Source organism: Drosophila obscura, unplaced genomic scaffold (genome assembly GCF_018151105.1).
Source record: "Drosophila obscura isolate BZ-5 IFL unplaced genomic scaffold, ASM1815110v1 contig_200, whole genome shotgun sequence".
Classification (NCBI taxonomy): Eukaryota; Metazoa; Arthropoda; class Insecta; order Diptera; family Drosophilidae; genus Drosophila; species Drosophila obscura.
In genome coordinates this window covers 2,013,015-2,032,639 of record NW_024542791.1, presented here as the reverse complement: position 1 = coordinate 2,032,639, position 19,625 = coordinate 2,013,015, and the positions used below count along the sequence as shown (strand labels likewise).

Sequence of the window (19,625 nt, the reverse complement as noted above, 5' to 3'; positions counted from 1 at the left end):
CCCTCGTAAGATTCACACAAAAATGTGCCACAAGTGCAATAATTTTTGCACCAAAACCCAAACTTAAACCATTAATTTGCTTAAACAAAAAATAAATCCTACACCTACAATCGATACTCGTGGCATAATCTGTTTGTAGCGAGCCACTATAGATTTTATGGCCACTTTAAAGCCCTTTCCGTGGATGGGTTATTGGCATGTGTAAATATCCGAGAGCATGTCGATATATCAATGCCATTTGTTGGGGCATTGTGCTGACTGACACGAAAATTAAATAATAGTTTTTTGTCTTTCTTTCCCAGCTCACGAAACGTGTTCGCGACGTAAAAGTAAATTTGATTATGTTAATTTTCTCGTTCTTTTATTTTTATCTCTGCTTCTTTATAGCTCTCTCCCTCTTTTGGGGGCACGCCCTGAAAACTGAGAATGAAATTAGGTAAAGGTGAAGAAACGACAACGACAACGACAACGAGGTAAAGCGATATGAATGATGATTGAGAGGTGTGTGTGTGTGTGTGTGTGTTTGTGGCAAGTCAATACCCGCAGCGGCTATCCCACTTGCTCTTCCATCCGAAGATCTTGTGGGATTTTGGGGGCCTAAGCAAACACGCAACTCGAAATGGGAATGGGACTGGGGGGAATGTTGCGATGTGGGGTTCACTGACCTCAGACACAGAGGCTTGGACAACAGTTGGCCAAAAATAAAAGAGTTCCAGCCGGAAATGATCAACAGTTATGCTGCACTGCGAGTACGATTGTGGCAAGGAATGTATCTGTATCTGTACCTCGCTTTTCGTAGCACAACTAAATCCAAAATATTCTCAAAGCTCGTCTCAAACAGACCGTAAAATTTATAATTACAAAATTGCATGTTCTTTGTTTCTGTTATCATGAGCAAAAACAATAAACTTGATGGGTCGTCTCTCCCTCTGAATCTCAGCGCAGATAAAAGCTTACACGAAAGCCTCAACAACACCCAACCAACGTATTGTAAAACAACAACAACAAAAACTACAACAACAACTACAACAACAATCAACGGTCAGTCATTGGGGAATGTTTGGGCAATTGAGTTAAATTTATTGGATGTGGCCTGTGCTGTGCTGTGCCGTGAGCGGGGATTTCGTTTGTCTACTAAGCCTCTTATGTGCAAATTACTCCGGTATGTGGGAGTCCCCCCTGTATCTATAAAAAACAAGGGAATCCTACCAAGCGAACAAGTGAAAATATTAAGGTAAAAATGGGTCGCCAATTGTGAATGTCGAACCTAGTGTTCGATTGAATTTAAATTAAAAATTCAGAAGGTAATATTAATGATGTTCGACAAACACTAAGCCCGCTGTAAAATGAATGTTCAAAGTTTACACGTTTTCTCGGAACTGATACTTGAACCCAGTCTCAGCCGCTGATTCGAATTGCAAATATATTTTCTAAGAAAAAAACCCCATTAAACAGCCGAGTTTTAACGTTTTTGGATTGGTTTCATTATGTCATATATTATAGCTGGAATATATACTTACAAAGATGAAAAAATTTGCAGAAAAAGTCTTAACTGTAATCCGTCTCAGCAAATTGTATTTAAATTGTATTTCACACTTGAATAGTTGAAAATTTGAATTTACTTTTTCCAGTAATTCGAATTTAATTTTATATCAATTTATCTAATTTGATTTAGAAAGTTTTTGTTTTTATGATTTTGTTTTAGCAAAATGGTTTTTTTTTGTAGCAAAAGTCCGTTGACCTTTTTAAGTTTTTTATATTCTTATTTAAATTAAAATTGCACAAAATTTTAAATTTTTTATTATAGCAATTTTTTGTTTAAATGCTTATTAAGTTTATAATATATTTTTATTTTTCGTTTTCTTTTTTGTGTGGCGCTTAATTGCTTAACGCTGTAGAATATAAAAGTTAATTTGATTTTATCTTTTTTTTTATACTTTTGTTTTTATAAGCAAAACAATGAACACAGCGTCACAAAAAATGTTTCGTTGATTTTTTGTAGTGGATTTTTGTTTGTTTATTGCACTTGGATCAAAAGTTAAACAAGTTTTAGTTGGAATGGTTTAGTGTTCGATTTGGTATTGCACTGTAGCCCACAGACTGAAATATAAATGATAAATACAAATATAAGAAATGCCGATGCTTGATCCGCACCCAAATTGAGGTAACTTTGAATCAATGATAAAATTTCTATTGTTTATAATTAAGTTCTTTGGCAGCAAGTATATTATATGGGAGTGTTTGTGTTTGGCTCTTGTATCTTTGTATGTACTAGCACTTGTATATGTTTTTCCCTTTCGTATTCTCTCATTCTCTCATTTCTTTTTGCTATATCTATTGATAGAAAGCTTCATTTATGCACGGCTGGCTGTCGACTCAATAAATTCTAAAAACTTATGGCGCTTCCTCCATCCACCGCCCTTCTTTATCTAAAGGAAAAACTTTTGCTTCAAGTGTACGTATATTTTGCTCGTGGGGTCGGAAAATGTCCATGTTAATTAGCTGACAGTTGGGGAGAGTGGAGTGCCCTGAACCTTGGATGCTTTTTCGGGGTACTGTTTAATCAAAGTTTTTCAGCCTTGGCAGAAAGTTTTCTTAGCCGATTGATGGCTCGCTTACTTAAAGTATCAACCAGATAAAACGTAAAATACGTTGATCTACGTTGGTTAAAGTTTTCCGCTTCAGATAAATAAATGCTGACTGTGATTAGGTTAGGTCAGTGAGGGAACTGAAATCGCTGGCGATACGTTTCGGACTCATTCAACTGCAAGGAAAGGGCAATTAAAGTTGAAGTTTATGGTCATTTATTGGTGAGTTATTACCGATAAGTCCTCGTAATTCATGAGATCAAAGTTCAAGTTTGGATAGCAAGGTTTGGTGCCATTTAGATAATGGAATTGTAATTGTATGGGATCTTTTTTATAGAATCATTCCAAACATTCGTGTTGGAAGTTTATTTATCGAATTCAAGTCTAAACAAACGAACAAAAAATATCTAAAGAATCGCCACTTAAATCGTTTATATTTATTTACTGCAAAGTTGTATCAATTGTTTTATTTTGAGTAAAAAACAAACCAAACAAATTTACCAAACATTTTTTATACTTGGTTACGTATTGGTTTTTTTATCTCCTTTGTGGTTAAAGAATATTTGCAGTGTTTTAAAAATGTTTTAGTGGCTTTTTATGGTGCTTAAAGATTTTTATGTAGCCTCAATTTGGGATAGGATAAAAATTCAATAAACTAAATTTTACACATATTTTTGAGTTTTTGTATATTTCGGGCTAAGCCCTATTCAGTTCTCTCTATTTTTCACATATTTTTCTCTGTTTATGTTTTGTCACTGCTCTCTTTTTATGTTGTTCTTCCACGCTTCTTTTATGTTTTTCTTGTACTTTTCTTTTTGGGATTATTCTTGATTCTCTCACTCCCACACACAGTCAATTCACACACAGTTAGACAGAGACAATGCACAGTAAAATTCCGCTACACCGGAAATTACAATTGAAAAATGTGTATGGTGGATGGTTGGCCCGTTTTTATGTTGTTGCTTCCCATTCTGTTTTTTTTGTCACACGAAAATTGTTGTTATTATTTATGATTATTACGATTATTATGATGATGATTATTATGTAGTAGTAGTATTTTTTTTTTTTTATCCGAATTTCAGCACAAAAGAACAGGATGTCAGCCGAAAATAACAATACTCGTAAACAGTTATTATTCGAAATTTCGGTTTATATTTTCAAAGATATTTTTGCATTCAAGTGGATTTTATGGCTCTTTTTGCGCTGAGCTGAAGTGGGGGGTTTTTTTTTAAAGCCATGTTTTGTGTTCTACTTGATTTTACTGAGTTTTGTTCTTATTGTTATTTATTTTAATTTGATTTAACTTAGTTTTTGTGTGTGTCACTTTATTGAGTGGCATTTTGTGGTATTCTATTCATTATATATTCGCTTGAAATCTACCTGTTTTTTTGTGTGTTATTTTCTGATATTCTGATATTTGTTGCACTTTTTCCAACACTCACTTTTAATTGTTTAAACTTTTGGATACTCTCTCTCTATCTCTATCTCTTTGTGGAACAACTGTTGTTGTTTTTTGTGGCAGTGTGGCAGATTTTTTGTTGAAGGAAGAAAGAAGAAAACACACGACGCGCTGCCTTGCCCTGCCTGCCACCTCTCTGCACTCTCTCTGCGATACTGATATTCTGCTATCAACTGCGCTGCTGTCAAACCGTACAGTTTGAGAGTAAAATTCGGACTATTCGGTCTACGGCCGAGTGCCAGGTCTCAGAGTCGCATTCGAAGCGGCGGAAACGACACGAACAAACACGAACAACATAACGCTGCGAGAGTAGAGCATTGAGCACTGTTGGTCCGAAATGTATCTCTCTTGGGTCGCGTCTGGAACGGCGCACTGGAAGGGAGAAGGCCGCCACGACGCTAGGGGCCCCGCATATGCCATGTTTTACTACTACTACTACTACTCGTGAGAGAGAGAGAGAGAGTAATGTATCTGAGAGATACGCGCGAGAGGAGAACGTAGTAAAGGCCCACACACACACACACACGCACACACACTCTCGGCCAAAACCCGGCATTCGTTCGGTGCATTTTATGTGGGTAAAGAGAGTGTTTTCGAAAGCGAAGAGAAAACACTGTAAGAGAGACCTGCAGCAGGGCCGCTCTTTACTTTGGAAAATACATGGCAAACAGCACATCGTATTTGAGTTTTGAATTCTGTGTGAATTCCCCATTTTGGGGGCACTTTTCGCTGGAATTTCAATTTGGTTTCCATCAATGAGGGAGGCGCTTTGCCAATTATTATTGAGTGCTGCATTTTGGTAGCAGCCGAACACGCAAAAGTTCTTCTTCTTCATTTCTGTTGTTGTTATTCGACAAATCACGAATTCGCATGTAATTGGATATTCAAATCAGTTGCACAGAATTTACATGTGTAACTTTTAGAATTTAGACTTCTGTTTGGGCATAGATTATACATAGACACATATTGAAGTTTTTGAAATGAATTATGAAATTGAGTTGCCGCTGAAATATTTAATTAGACAAAAATTATGGTTATCATATGGAATCGTCTATGGCACATGGCACAGCTTTGAGGAATTCTCAGCACCCAATGAGCAACCTTTGGCTGGGCAATGAACTCAGATCCCAAGCGGACATCACAGTAGTGCCGCAGCATAATTGCTTTATTAATCGCATTTTTAGACCCCATGATAACCCCAGAGAGCACCGCGGCGGCCAAAGCAAACCAAACCAATAAGCGAAAGTAGCCGAAAATCTGTGACAGTACAAATGAGAGCATTGTCTGTATCAATTATGATTCTGCGGCTCAGCGCAGATAACAATTTGTACTTTGACAAAAGTCAGTGTCTTTTCGGGACAGATTTGTTGTTGGGACAGATCCATGCCAAAAATGAAAAGTAATCCGAGAGCACACAGCCCCTCTGGGGGTTAGAGTGAGCCACAAGCTCAGGCATTTATGTTCAGGCAATGTCTCGACCGACCCTAAGTCAGCGAGACAAGTCAAGTCCGTATCCGTTTTCCCCCCACACACACAGACACACAATACGAAACTAAGTCGGAAAAAAATAAATTGAAAACTTTTGAAAAAAATCCCAAAAAAAAAAAAGGTAGAAGAAGACGAGACGAGTCGAGTCGAGACGAAGAAGCAGCACAAGTAATAATAATGTGTGGCCTTTGAAATGCGAAACGTTTTATGGGTATTTTTATACCCGGTACTTGTAGAGTAGAACGGGGTTTGTTGTGTTTCTGTAGAGGTAGCTAACGGGCTGAAAATGTTTATATTCTTGTTGGGAACCAACAAGCTACATCCAACAGCGTAAATCTATACCGGAGTTCGTTTGTACCCCTTGTGGATACTTTTACAATCAATGTTACCCCCCAAATAAGTCTCTGTAAAGGGTATCTCCATGGTTGGTTTAGCCATCGTAGTGGCTTTACTTGTTTCGTGTTAGATTCTTTTTGTGCAATCTTCTTTTATTTTGAGTGAGTAAAACACAAAAGACATAAGCTAAAATGCAAACTAAGTAAAATTGTGTTAGGTCGCATCATCATCGCCATCTGCATGATGATGATGAGGATGTTGCTGGGAGTCGCTTGGGGCACTGGCGGGATGGGAGAATGGGAGGGTGGCAACACTCTAATAAAATTTACGACAATGCGAATGGCAACGGCGACGGCAAACTGAGAGTGAGACTCTAGACTGGGGACTGGTACTGGGTACTAGGTACTGAGACTAAAACTCCGGACCAAGAGTCAGTCGTAAGCCCTGCAGTCAACTAACCAAAACTATCAAAAGACGGCCCAAAAACGTATCTCTCTCTCTCTTTTTTCGCAGTGTGTCTCTCTCTCTGTCTTTCTGTCTCTTTCTGGGCATTGCATGCCACAACTCTCAGGCGCTGCCACTACCTCTGACTCTGCCCCTGCCCCTGCCCCTGCCCATGCCTCTGGCCACTGCCTCTCTCTCTCTCTCTCTCTCTGTCTCTCTGTATGGCTCCGTTTCCCTCTCCATATCTGTGGCATGCTCTTTGTCTGGTTTGGTGTGGGAAAGAATGCAGTGAAGGGAATTTCCAAGTCAAGACTTGGCAAGCCATGGCCGTAATGTGTAATGTATCTCTTGGATACATTTTTAAATTGTATGCCATACGCTGTTTTGGAACGTTGACAATGTATCTGTAACTGTGTAGCTGTAGCTGTGGCTGTATCTGTGCATTTGTAACAGCTAGCAGTGCATCTGTGTGACCGTAGCTGTAGCTGTAGCTCTCGTTCTGCATCTGTATCTGTGCGCCTCAGCCAAAAGGCCAACAACATTTGCATTGGCCATTGCCAATTAATCAACCCCAAAAAAAAAGGCAACAACAAACAGAAAAAAAACGAGTAACAGAAACAGAAACCTGCAATTGATTTCAATATTTCATCAGCATTGTATCTTACACCGAAAAAAGAGTATCTGTGTCTGTGAAGTGCAAACTATGGCTGTGTCTGTGCCATTTTATCGTTGCGTAAATCAATATATAGTATTCCATTTTTGTTGCTTTTTGTTTCTTTTGGTGTATTTTTGGGCGGGGGTTACTACGCCCGCGTTCAATTGCATTTCGAGGGCCAGACCAAATGGCCCAAAAAATGTATCTGAGCAGCGGCTAGCATATAGATGTAGATGTATCTTTGTCTGCTGCCGCTTTGCACGAATGCATACGAGTATCTTTCGCTGTCCCCTGGCCTCTGGCCCCTGGCCGTGTGTCTGTGTGTTTACCTTTCCCTTGTTGCATGCTTCTTGTTGCACTTTTCGATACGATTCGTTTCCCTTTTTGTCTTTCGATTCTCTGTCGCTGTCGCTGTCTCTGCCTGTGTCGGGCTATGTGGGCTAGGTCAGTTCAGAGTTCACGTGTTTCCCCCGCCCACCCATCTATTGATTGAATCGCCATCGGAATTTTCGGTCATTTTTGGTTCAACGCCAAAGCAACCTGTTCTCTGCCAAGCTTATAGATACAATCACACTGGTGGGAGATACAATCACTGGTGGGAGATACAATCACTGGTGGGAGATACGGATACGAGAGAGATTGCGACTGAGAAGTCTCTTATCTCTTCCCTTTGAATTTTTGTTTTTTTTGATCAGCAAATCCAACATGTGCTGCTAGAAATGGGAATGCTTCAAGTTGGTTTATTTATTTGCTCCAGGAATGCACGAATGTTAGATCATAGATCATAGAGAAAAGAGGAGTAAGCCTCAGTTGTTGATTGTAAAATTCCATAAAAGTTCTTTTGCACCCTAACATTTCCCTGCACCTTTAAACACTTTAAGAGTAAGTATTCGTCTATCTGCCATCCTTTTAGATATTGTAATTTCAAAATTGGAATTTTTAAACGAAATTTCCATTAAATTACGGGCAGAAACATTTCCATAAAACATATTGACATGTGCAGCACTTTGCCCCCAAAAGATGAAGGAGCAGACTCAATAAAAAAGTTATGTAAATGGTAAATAAAACCACACGCACACACACACACACACCACACATACTCGCCACCTCCCGTAAACCATTGCCACCCACAAATTCAGGTCAGGCCGACAACAGATGGCGCTGCATGATATATATATATGTACATATACGAATATATGTATATGTATATATTTTTGCACAAGGCATACGCATAATTTCAATTGCATCAAATGTTATTTTTAACCAACACAATTTTGTAAAGCCACAAGGCAGGAGAGTGGATACGGAAGGAGGAGGCACACGAGGGAGTGGTGCTGCTGCTGCTGCTGATGGGTGGGTGTGTGTGTGTGTGTGTTGCCGCAACTCTACGTTGAATTGTTGGTCTGGGCAATAAATTTCAAATGCACAAAAAGAACCTAAAACTAAGAACTAAGCAGCAAGGAGCAATGGGCAAATGGTCTTGGTCTTGGGCTTGGGGTTCTGTGGCAGAGCTCATCTTACAGCTGCTGTGGAAGTTGCTCTACTGATACCCTGAATCAGGTAGATATATAAAGGTATATTGTATCGTTGAGAGTTAAGGGACAGTCAGAATTAAATTAACATTTAATTTTCTCACATTTTTTACCCCGTTTTTGTGGATATTTGGCAAATGATCAGTTCCCATTGTACAGCTGTCTGAGCAGCGGGGTATTCTATGGTCTCAAAATCATAGTAATCTCAATAGTTGTTGCTGCTGCTGCTGCCGCTGTTGCAACGATTTAGTTGCAGGCCACTTGTCATGCGAGGAGGCAGCCCCAACAGCAGCAACAGCAGCAGCAGGCTTCTCCTCCAGAGTTGCCTTGGCCAAGTCTTCAAATTGCCAGTTAGCCAATCTCCCGCTCTCTCTCTCTCGCTTATACCAAGCTCACCCGCCTCATCGCGCCCCCTCCCCACTAGACCCCCACTCCAAGCCAATGGCAAACAAACCTCTGCCCGTTGCCCTCTATCAACACCCCGCCTCATCTTGGGGCACATTGGCCACATTTTTGCAGTCGTCGAGTGGCTTTGTTAGCGATGCGGCGATTGCAACTTGTTCTGAGCCGAACTGGTAGCCTCCAAGAGGGAGGGAGAGGGAGCCGGGAGCTGAATCCAAAACTGGCCACTTTACAGAGCTCTGGTTGGGGCTGGACCCGCACTGCGTGTGACCAGCGAAGAGAAAGACGAGAATTGGAGAGGGAGAGAAGGAGACAGCACGCGGCAGAGGGAGCTGGGAGCTGGGAGATTGGGGCTAGAGAATTGCAATTTGAGGCGCAGCATCTGTGTGTGGGATTTCCAGTTGTTACAATTGTATTGCTGCCCCTGTTGTTGGGTGGCATTTGAAACAATTTGAGCTAATTTCTGTAAATTGTTGATCTTATCAGGCACTACGAATGCATACAAAAGGATGGCCACAAACGAAAGAATATCCAGGGATCACTCTGAAGTTCAAATGCAGCTCCAGCACTTGAAACTAAATAAGACACTTGATTGCACAGACAGCTTAGGGGGCTAAGTAGTATTGGCTAAAATTTAGGGGAAGACATCTGATATAGTTGAAGGACGAAGCGATTAAAAGAAAGAAAACCTTAGATGAGAGCATAAAGTTGGGTGCAAGGAAAATTGTAAAGAACATTTAGGTGGAGCTGTTGAACATTTTATTTAGAATTTATTTGTAGGCTAAGAATGTAAGAAAAAGATACAGACAAAAGGAGTAGAAGGTATATATTTTTTAAATTACTTCAAGTAACTTAATTCATATAAAATTCCAGCCCGTTTATGCTCTATCGAATTATGGAATATTTACTAAAATACCTGAACAACAAATCACAAAAATCTTCATATATTCATTGTGAGAAAAGAGAAGGTATAGCAATAAATATAAGAATAATTGCTGGTAAAATTGTTCAAATTATTTCAATTAATTGTCCTTGTAAAAGAAACCGAGTAGCGTAACTATTAAAAAATAATATATATATATGTATTATAATATAATATAAATAATTTAATCAGTCATCACTTTATATATACGAAAATATTTACTATACATATATTGCCATATAAACATTTATAACCGACGAATAAAATAAATAACTTTTCATTAAATAAACATAAAATATTGAATTGCGAATTACCATATTACCGACTAACCAACTGACGGTTAGATCATTGCAATCAGCGTTTGATATATGTATGAAATGGCGCAGAATCATTAAACTCACCTGAAAAGATAAGAAAAGAGAGAACCATATGAATATATGAATAATTTCCAGAAGGATCAAGGTCAAATCTGGTCAGATTGCAGCCCGGAAAACCCAAAACCAAACCCAAATCCAAACTTATTTTTATTCAAGACTATCTTTCATCTTCAAAGCTGGAAACAACAAAAGCAGCGACAACGACAACGAGAGCAACAACCAGCGGCAAAAGATGGTGGAAAAAACTTAACCCAATTCAATGAACATATCTATGTCAACATGGTTGTTGTTCTTGTTTGAGTGTTATCAGGCCATAAATGTTCTTAGCGCAAAAAAAAAAAGCAAAGAATTTAGAGAAGAAAGAGAGAGAGAGCGAGGGAGAGAGAGAGGGCGAGAATGTTCTGTGGAAATGCAATGCAGACAATCTATATTTGAAACAGTCAAACGGAGCAGGCACAGAGCAATAACAAGTTGGATGGTGTAGAAAAAAAAAGGCATCTAAAACTAGTCTGTCCAGATATTAGAGTATCTGTGCATCCAATCCAGCGGGTGGCTCTGTGGCTCTGTACGAGTATCTGTGTGAGACCCATTTTGAGTTCAAGATTCTTTTGTTGCTCTTGCCTTCGGGGGCTGGGACTGGGACTGGGACCGGGACCGGGGCCACAGTCAGCGACATCAAATCGTTCTCTCTGTCTTCTCTATTTCTCCACAGATTGGGTGCTTGTTGTGTGTGCCACTAAGTTCTTTTATGCACAGCCACAGATACAGCATATAGTACTACCAGAGTGCTGAAAAGAGAGAGAGCTGCAATAGAGAAAACCCCGAAAATGCAACTACTGTATGCATTGTAAAGATTTCAATTTGAATTGCATTTGATGTTTGAAGCTTAGTTGGATTTCCATACGACTCCCAAAAGGAGGAGGTGGAAGGGAAAAGACACCCTCTTAGCAAACACCATGTTGCCCCACTGGAGACGCCCCCCACCCCATCCCATCCCCTGTAACTGGTTGTACCTCTGTCTGGAAGAAGGAAAATCCAAAGCAAATGCTGCCATTCATGTCGTTGGCTTGTCCTCGTTCCTAGCTGGCTTTGAGATATTGCAATGAAAACTGCAAGCACAGACACACCAATACTATCAAAGACGGCACACCAATACAATCAAAGACACACCTATACTGTCACAGATACTCTAACACTCTCTGTAGCACGCTATTGGAGGTACACCAACACCCTTCAAAGTTGCTACAACACATCAGCGCCTACACCAACACTGTCGCAGCTGTATTCCAACACTCTCATAGCTACACTCACACATGGCTACACACTGGTCTTGTGCAGCCACGACTGTAACCACCAACCAAACTGAATCCATCTATTGCTCTGCCTGCCTTTGGCTGCTGCTGCTGCTTCTGCTGCTGCTCTCGAGTAGGAGATGGTTCGTTGAATCAGCTTGTGCTACATATTTTGATGGAATGTTGGTGGTCTCTCCCCGCTCCACTCACCACTCTCCCCTCTACCAACACTGCACCAACTGCAGTTTGAAGTTTTTTAAAGTTTTAGCACACACATTGAATGAATTTGGTTGGTCGCTTCGGGGCTCTCGGAGGGGCTCTTGTTCTCATCTTGTTCTTCAGCTTGTTCTCCCTCATCCAACTAAGCCGTAAAGTGTTTTCTCAATAGCCAGACTTTGGGTTCTTTTTTGGGGAGGATGGGGCAGGGATTTGTTGCACATTTGTTGGCCACTGGATTGAAGTGTTGTCAGAAGTCAATATGAGTGTATCAAAGCATTAGTTTGAGGGGGGAGTTCTGTGGTATCAGCATAGATTTTAATGTTTAGTTTATAAAAGAAACTTTGATGCTTGATTGGAACTCTTTTGTTAGCAAAGAAACAAACTTTGGATGTATCCTTGAAATACATCTATAAATCTATATATTTTTGGGTGTGTATTAAAGAGAAATTTATATCAATCTGGATAGAAAACTGAAAGAAATTCAATTCAAATTATATTCCCTACAGAATAGCTTGCATGCGGTAAAAGGGTGATGCGGCAGTTGCATATTGCAGGGGTAGGGGTAACCACTCGTTTCTCATTTCGAAACATATCGCACATTAGGTCTATTTTTATCTATCCATCGTTGCCCACATTTGTAATTAAAGTTTTATCCAATCTGACAGCACAAAAAACGAGTTCTCAAGTCAATCAAGAGAATCAGTGTCACTTGTTGGGCTCTGGCTCTTCCTGCGATTCGTTATGCTGGACTCGTTTGGGATTTTCTATATTAAGAATAAGGGGAAGGAAAACTTTTCAAGGTTCCTCGCTGCCAATCTGTGGAGCTATGCCAGTGCTCAGTCAACTCGCTGTAAGACGGTATACAAAAAAGTGGGACAATTAAAACGTTGCGAAAATCATAAAATGAAGATCAGGTTTTAAGTCCCTTGGTTGGGGCATCGCATATCAGTTACAACGTCGCCTTTGTCTGCCTCTTCGGCTGCAAGACAGCGCTCGAGTTGTTTTAATTAAAATTGAGTGGAAAGTGGATGAGTCCTGGCCGAGTGTCAATTGGTTATCACTCATAATGAGCGATCATAACGCCTGACAGGCAGCCAGGCAGTCAGAGCTCTGTGGCTGCATCTTTGTATCTATCTGTGGCAGGGTCAGTTCTGCTATTAGTTTGCATTACATTTTGGTCATTGAACTTCTTCTTTTGCGGTTCGTTCAGGTTCGTTCAGGTTCAGTCCATCCAATCGTTCAGTGTCAACGTCATCTGTGCACACTCCAATTGGCAGAATACGAGGAATTCTTTCTTTTGATTCGGTTAGGTGTACTCGTTTTTGTATCTCACAGATGCATCTGCATTGCTGCCTCGCATCTTGGATATTTTTAGCTGACCAGCATCTTCGTCTTCTTCATTATCATCATCATCCACTCTCTTTTTTTATAGGCTCGAGGCGGATTTTACCTCATTTAAACTTGTTCCTCCTTCTCCTGTTGCTGCTGCTGTTGATGTTGCTGCTGCTGCTGTGGCTTTTGCTTCTGCTTCGACTACTTCTTTTGCTGTTGGGGCCGGCCGCATCTTCTTTCTGTGGCTCCTCGGCCGACTGTCTACTACTTGCTTAATTCATTATAATATGTTACTCTATGGGGGTATACGAACTATACGAAATACCCTTGCTGGCAGTACTCGAAAAAGACTTTTCGTGTAGTCAAGATCTTTAAAGAGAAATAAATGAAATTCTCAAACGGATCTCATTTAAATAACGCTTTGCAAATGGTGACCCCGAATATTCATTAATTTCTTTATTTATGCTTAAAATATCTAAATTAATTATAAAAAAAAGTAATAATTTATAATATAAATTATATAAATTATAAAATATAATTATAAATATAATAAATCTATCTATAGGGTGATTCTGCTCAAAAACGAACTAACAATCGGGGTCACCATTTGAAGAAAAATATTTAAGGGAGACGTAATAGAGGGTAACCCAATCCAGTTTGAATCAATGAGTACCCCTAACACTTCCCAAGTTTGCTCCTCTGTCATATCTTGTATCTCTTACCCACAAAAGAGTATCTCTCAATCGTAGGCCGTTCTTTCTTTCCTTCTTTCTGGTTTCTTCTCATAATCTTCATCATCGCCATCGCCATCGCCATGACCAGACCCAGACCCATCGCCAACCAACATCATCATCATCATCATCGTCAGCGTCATCGTCATCATGTTGTAATTGTTAGACTGTAAAACTTTGGCTTTGGTATGCGCACTTTCTCCTTAAATGCTATTTTTCGTTAACATTGTTTTCCCCGTCAGCCGCAGAGTCGACGAGCCGACAAGCAACACGCTGGTGGAGGGGGAGCTGCAGGTGGAGGTGGTTTCCCCCCTTTCGTGCCACGATTAGCAGCAATTGTTGCTGTGTGAGAGGGAGTTGCTGTTGGCTTGGTGTACGAGTGTACGAGTGTATCTCTCAACATCTAATTTGTGGCTTTCCTCGAGACGGTGTTCCGTGTCTTCACTCGGTTTCGGTTTTCGATTCGGTGTCCGACGCCGCTACCTTGTTCGACTCCCTCACTTTTTTTCACTATTTTTTTTTTTTTTGACATTTTTCGTAATCTGTAATTTCTTGTTTTTTGTTCACCGTCTCTCTGCGACGGACTGGTACGGTACGTACGAGTGGTACGAGTTGTATCTATCTATTTGAGAGATTTTTTTGCGGAGGTAACTGTGAAATTCCCATTGGTGTTTAATTGGCATTTTTTAGTGTCGCAATTTTAATGATTTAATTTTTGTTTTTGTTTTGTTACTGTGATGTTTTTTTTTTCATTTCGTGTTTTGTGTTGTGCAAATTGCTGAAGTTGCAGTTGAAGTTGCAGTTTTGCACTCTTTTGCCTGGGTGTGTTGACATGCGTCAGCCAGTGCCACTGGACATGGACAATGGGGGGAAATGGGGGAATGGAAATCGAAATGAAAATCGGTGATTGGGGATGGTGATTGGGACTCGACTCACCGAATTGTACACACGGTCCTGGACCTGGAATGGAATGTGTGAACTGTCTGCGAGCAATTGGCATTGCTAACGATTTGGCTTTGGATTTGGATTTGAATTTGGCTTTTCTGTGTGTGTGATTAGCAATTGGAGCAATTTGGGTAGGAAAAATGGGCGGACAGACAAACAGGCAGGCAGACAGACTGTCCGTCTGACAGCTGGACAGAAAGAGAGAGAGAGCGGCACTTGACTTGGCTTTGGCTTGGTTTCGTTTTGGCTTTGGTTTTTTGAGCTGACACTGCAGGAATATGGAAATGAGAGCTCCCCGCACATGAGGTGAAAGGGGAAATCATTGGGGGATTTTCTATGGGGTAATTTACATATCGAATGGCTCTGACGGCAATAGACATGCATACATACATACATTCATTTATTATGAGTCAGTGCTCAGATATGCAAACATTCTCCAGAGACAAAAAGAGATGGAAATCGAGGTAGCAAGAAAGCGTGATTACATTTAATCAATTATTTATCGTTGCCTATCAATTGTCCAAAAGTATTTGCATCGCTAAGGAACAGCAAGAAATTAGGTTTCACTTGCTGATGTGGAGATCACTGCCATAATATCGTTTCACTTACCGATTCTACATGGTTTTAGATGTGAGAAATCGATTAGGTCTAATCCCTAATACTTCAAAAATCAATCAAATATATTGTTAGTGCAAAAACGTGATCAAATGCAATCAATAGAGGGAATTAAATTGAAAAATAATAGTTTAGTTAATAATTACAACTATTAAAATCGAACAATCAAATTATATAAAATCGTTTTTGATTTTATTTGTGTAGAAAGTACAAAATTTATGTTGCAAAAGGCACTAAAAGTACTTGGGTTTAATCACAGGTTACTCCAAAACAAAACAAAACGAAAACAACAAAGCCAATTACAATTACAATTCCTTTGCCAAACCTTCTGTAAAAATCTCGAAGCTTCACTCCCAGTGGCTGCACTCGAATCGAAGTGAAGCGTGCCCCAATTTGTAATCGATTCCCTTTACTGTAACAACACCGACAAGCCAATCTATTGCTGCAGCTCTCGTTCCGTATCAGGCTACAAAATTCAATCAAAATATCACTTGCTCTCGACACTTTACCACAGGTTGCACAAACCACAAAAGCGCTCGAGGAAGTCCAGGTAACAAGCAGAGAGAGAGAGAGATAGATAGAGAGATGTGTGTGGGGTGGGCAGGTTGTATGGTGTGAGGCACGGGGGAGGTACAACACACCTACGGAAAGACCTTGAAAAGCATGCAATGCTATTGCAGCCCACAACTTTCACCATTGCCGCTGTCGCTGTCGACGTTGCGTTAATTTTTCATGTCACAGTCACAGACAAGCGAACAGGGAACAACGAACAGAAATGAAATGCAGCCCCAGAGTTGGCCCAATCTGCACGGCAATTGCAGCGCGCAAGCCAATCAGTGGGACAGAGACAGGCACATAGACAGAGACTGACTGGAGTCGCTTCTCCACATGCATGCCCCAAGTCGGCATCATCATTACGAGTCTTATCATCAGCGTCACGAAATGCAACCGCAAGGCCTACCCTGACTACACTGGGAAAAGCAACCTCCTACAATGAGAATTTTTTCAAAAGTCACTAAAGAAAGGAATTCTTGGCGATAGTACAGATATGCAGTTTATTAAGTATCCCAGCAGCCAGACGATAAAAATCGAATTGTATTTACATCAACGATATATAGATTCCAGATTGATTGAAGATTTGCATTTGGAATCAAGACGGTAAGACGGTGTTCTTGGGAATTTCCGGAATTATGTTTCAATACATGAAATGTTTTATATCAACGACTACGTCAAGTCCCTTGGCTTTTGCCCAGTGCATCATCAGCCTCTCCACCTCATACTGGTATCAGTGCACTTCACTTCCCTACCTTCGTCGCTCCTCCTTCGGCTTGTCTTGCCACATGCAATTAATGTTTTGTGTTTTTTCTGTTGTTGCCGTTGCTGTAGTCTTTCACCTCGCGATACGCTCGGAACCCAAGTCAGAGAGCTTAGCCCGTTCTAGCAACAGCAGCAACAGCAGCATCTTCTTCAAGGCAATACAGCAATATGGCCAGGCAAGCCGCCCCATCCATCCGACAACTGGGCCCCCGACTCTGTTGCATCTTCCGCAGCATAGGTAAAGATTTCTTGTGCATGTACACACACGAGAGTACGAACGGGGCTATATCCAACACATACGATATATAGAGATGTTTTTTTTTTGTATGGGTATACGTATACCCATCGTACTTATGTTATATCCACTGCAAATTGCATATTTTTACTCAGCTTAGCTCACGTTTCTCGCTCGTTTCGCAAGCTGTTGAAAAGTTTCCTTTGTCTCGCGCCCCCCTCTCTCTCTCTCTCTTTATATTTATCTCTCACTCTTTCTCGCTAGTGCACACAGTCAATCTATATGTATGCTATATGGGGGGATATATCACCCTCTCTTTCTATAGCTTGCTCTCGGCCTTTGTAGTTCCGTTTATTTTATTGCATCTTTTTTCTTCCTCAGCTGATTTCTGGCCTGCAATGGGGCATTATCACTTGGTTAGAGGCTTTGACAAATACTAATTAAAATCTGAAGCTCATAATGGCGATGCAACATACAAATTCCACTCATTCTAAGAAATATTAACATTTCTATTGCTTCTTCTTTATTTAACAATTTTTGGCAAACTTTTTTTTCACTTCTTATCCCCTGGTGCCTTAAGCCAATCAATATACTTTTGCTTTCATATCCAATAGAGTATTTCCACTGCTCTTTTAAAGCCCTAGAAAATGCCCATCTTGTTTTTTAATAAAAGTTGTATCTGTTGTGGCTTTTTCAGCTGTTTACGTATGGCACTCACGGCCCGTCGTTCTATCTGTCTGCCCGTCCGTCTCTCAACTCCTCAGCTACTTCAACACAAAACACTCTGCCCTCACCTCACTCGGCCGCAGGCAGGCCCCCATTTTGCTACCAGCAAAATCTGTGCATTGGGGATTGTCATAGGACCTTGGGCACGAAGAGCTCACTTTTGCTGTCTTGTCTGTCCGCCAGAACACAGCACAACACAACAGAGCAGAGCAGAGCCGAAGCGAAGCGAACAAGGTGTGCAACAGTTGCAGCGAAATTCTTGTTTTTTTTTTCTTGTTTCTTATTTGTATCTTTTCTTTTCCCTTTCCTCTGTTTCTTTTTGTTGTATTTTGGGGGATTTCCCAGTTGTCTATGGTAAGCGATTTATTTTTATTGTTATGGCACATGGATAGCGACAGGGACAGGGACTGGGCCAGAGATTTATGCGCTTACTGGACAGAATTATATATATGTACGCGATTTACGCGATTTACGCGATTTTTCATATAGGTAGAGTGGAATGTGATTTTTATGACGAAATTTATTAAAAGTGATTTTTTATGCATCTGGATTTTAATATACGAGAGCAGGGGTGAGGGTGAGCGGGTGCAGCGGTCGGTGGTGGAGTGCGGCGTATCCAGTATATGTATATCCAGTTAATGGCAAACGAAGTTTTGGTTTACTTTTTGCTGGCCCCAAAAAACCCGTTGCATACAGGATGCACTCGAGATGTTGCGCAAACATTTTTGTGGCAGCCAGTTTTCCATCTTCTTCGCCCCTTGATGTTTGTTTGATGTTTGCTGCTCGATTGGATCGCCAGCAATTTGAGCATAAAAAAAAATGTAATGCCGCAAAACTGCACACAGCAAACAGCAAACGGCAAACATCTGATTGGCAGAGAAGGAAGCCAAGGCAATGCCTGATGTCTGCTGTCTGACATGGCAGGCGACACCACACAGCCACACAGGCACACAACCGCAGTCAAACGCTTCAAACATTTCAAAAAGTTTTTCAAAAAAGAAAATCATTCAAACAAAAAATTACTAAAATCAGAGCAAGAAAATTATTTCTACATATATTTTGGCTTTTTTATAAACGAAGTGTGATTGAAAAACTTGTAAATGGGGAAGACCTATTGGAGGGATTAGTTGGCAAATAATAAGTGAATGCAGTACAGAGGAATGATTAAAATATTGCCCAAATTACAAAGGGCAATGGTTTACATTGGTTTAAAAATAATTGAAACAGGCTCAATCCGAAAGTAACGTTTTATGTACATTAACCATCACTTTAAGCATCTGTAGCTCTCAATTTGTATCCAAATAATAATAATCCAATTCTTAAATAAACCAGGGAACGTAATCATTATAACTTATATTTTAACAATTACATGGTAATGATTATATATGAATTTTTTATGTTTTTCTTCAATGATAATAATTATTTTTGAGTAATTTAATAAACTTTACACATAATATTTAATAAACAAAAACTTTAGCCCATTGTTTAATTACTGTCCCATGGCAGACTCTTCAAGCCACCCTCTTCACACATCTATCAATTTTTTTCCTTCTTTTCAAAGTTAATGCAAGAAAACTAACTTTTGGTATGCAGTTCCAACTTAAGACAACACACATACAACATACATGCACCCGAAAACTAACACACACACACACACTCACACACTAAGGCACACATGTTAGTGTATGAGAAAAAAGGAAACTGCATTGAAACTCATAAATCGAGTTTTTCCAATTTTATCCAACAGCCCCGCCGCTCAAACCCCACTGACTCCCCTTTTTGCACCTCCTCCCTTACACGAGCAGGCGACACGACGCGACGCGCTTTTTTCCAAGCAGATTTTTCCTCATCGACTAATTTTTCTCTTTTTATGTTAGATGTTGTATGTGGCGAGGGTTATATGCATGTGTGCTTGAATATGTTTGTATTTTCAGCGACTTAATCATTATTTTTCCAGTGCTTTGCTTTCATTACTTGTTCACAAAAACACACACTCGTAGCGATGTACAT

The 19,625-nt window shown here is 40.2% G+C and overlaps 1 protein-coding gene and 1 long non-coding RNA gene across 3 annotated transcripts in view; both read right to left on the bottom strand.

The window, feature by feature from the left end:
* LOC111075289 (fibronectin type-III domain-containing protein 3A) overlaps positions 1 to 19,625 on the bottom strand; it is a 140,791-nt gene that overhangs the window by 66,885 nt on the left and 54,281 nt on the right. The gene's annotated exons all lie outside the window — the stretch shown is intronic.
* On the bottom strand, positions 1,952 to 5,597 carry LOC111077775. Of its 2 annotated transcripts, none has more exons than XR_005968002.1 (2): positions 3,969 to 5,597; positions 1,952 to 2,100 (listed from the first exon to the last, which is right to left on the bottom strand). It is a non-coding gene; the product is annotated as an uncharacterized LOC111077775 (long non-coding RNA). The 2 variants fall into 2 exon arrangements; XR_002608189.1 differs by having other exon boundaries at positions 4,031 to 4,068.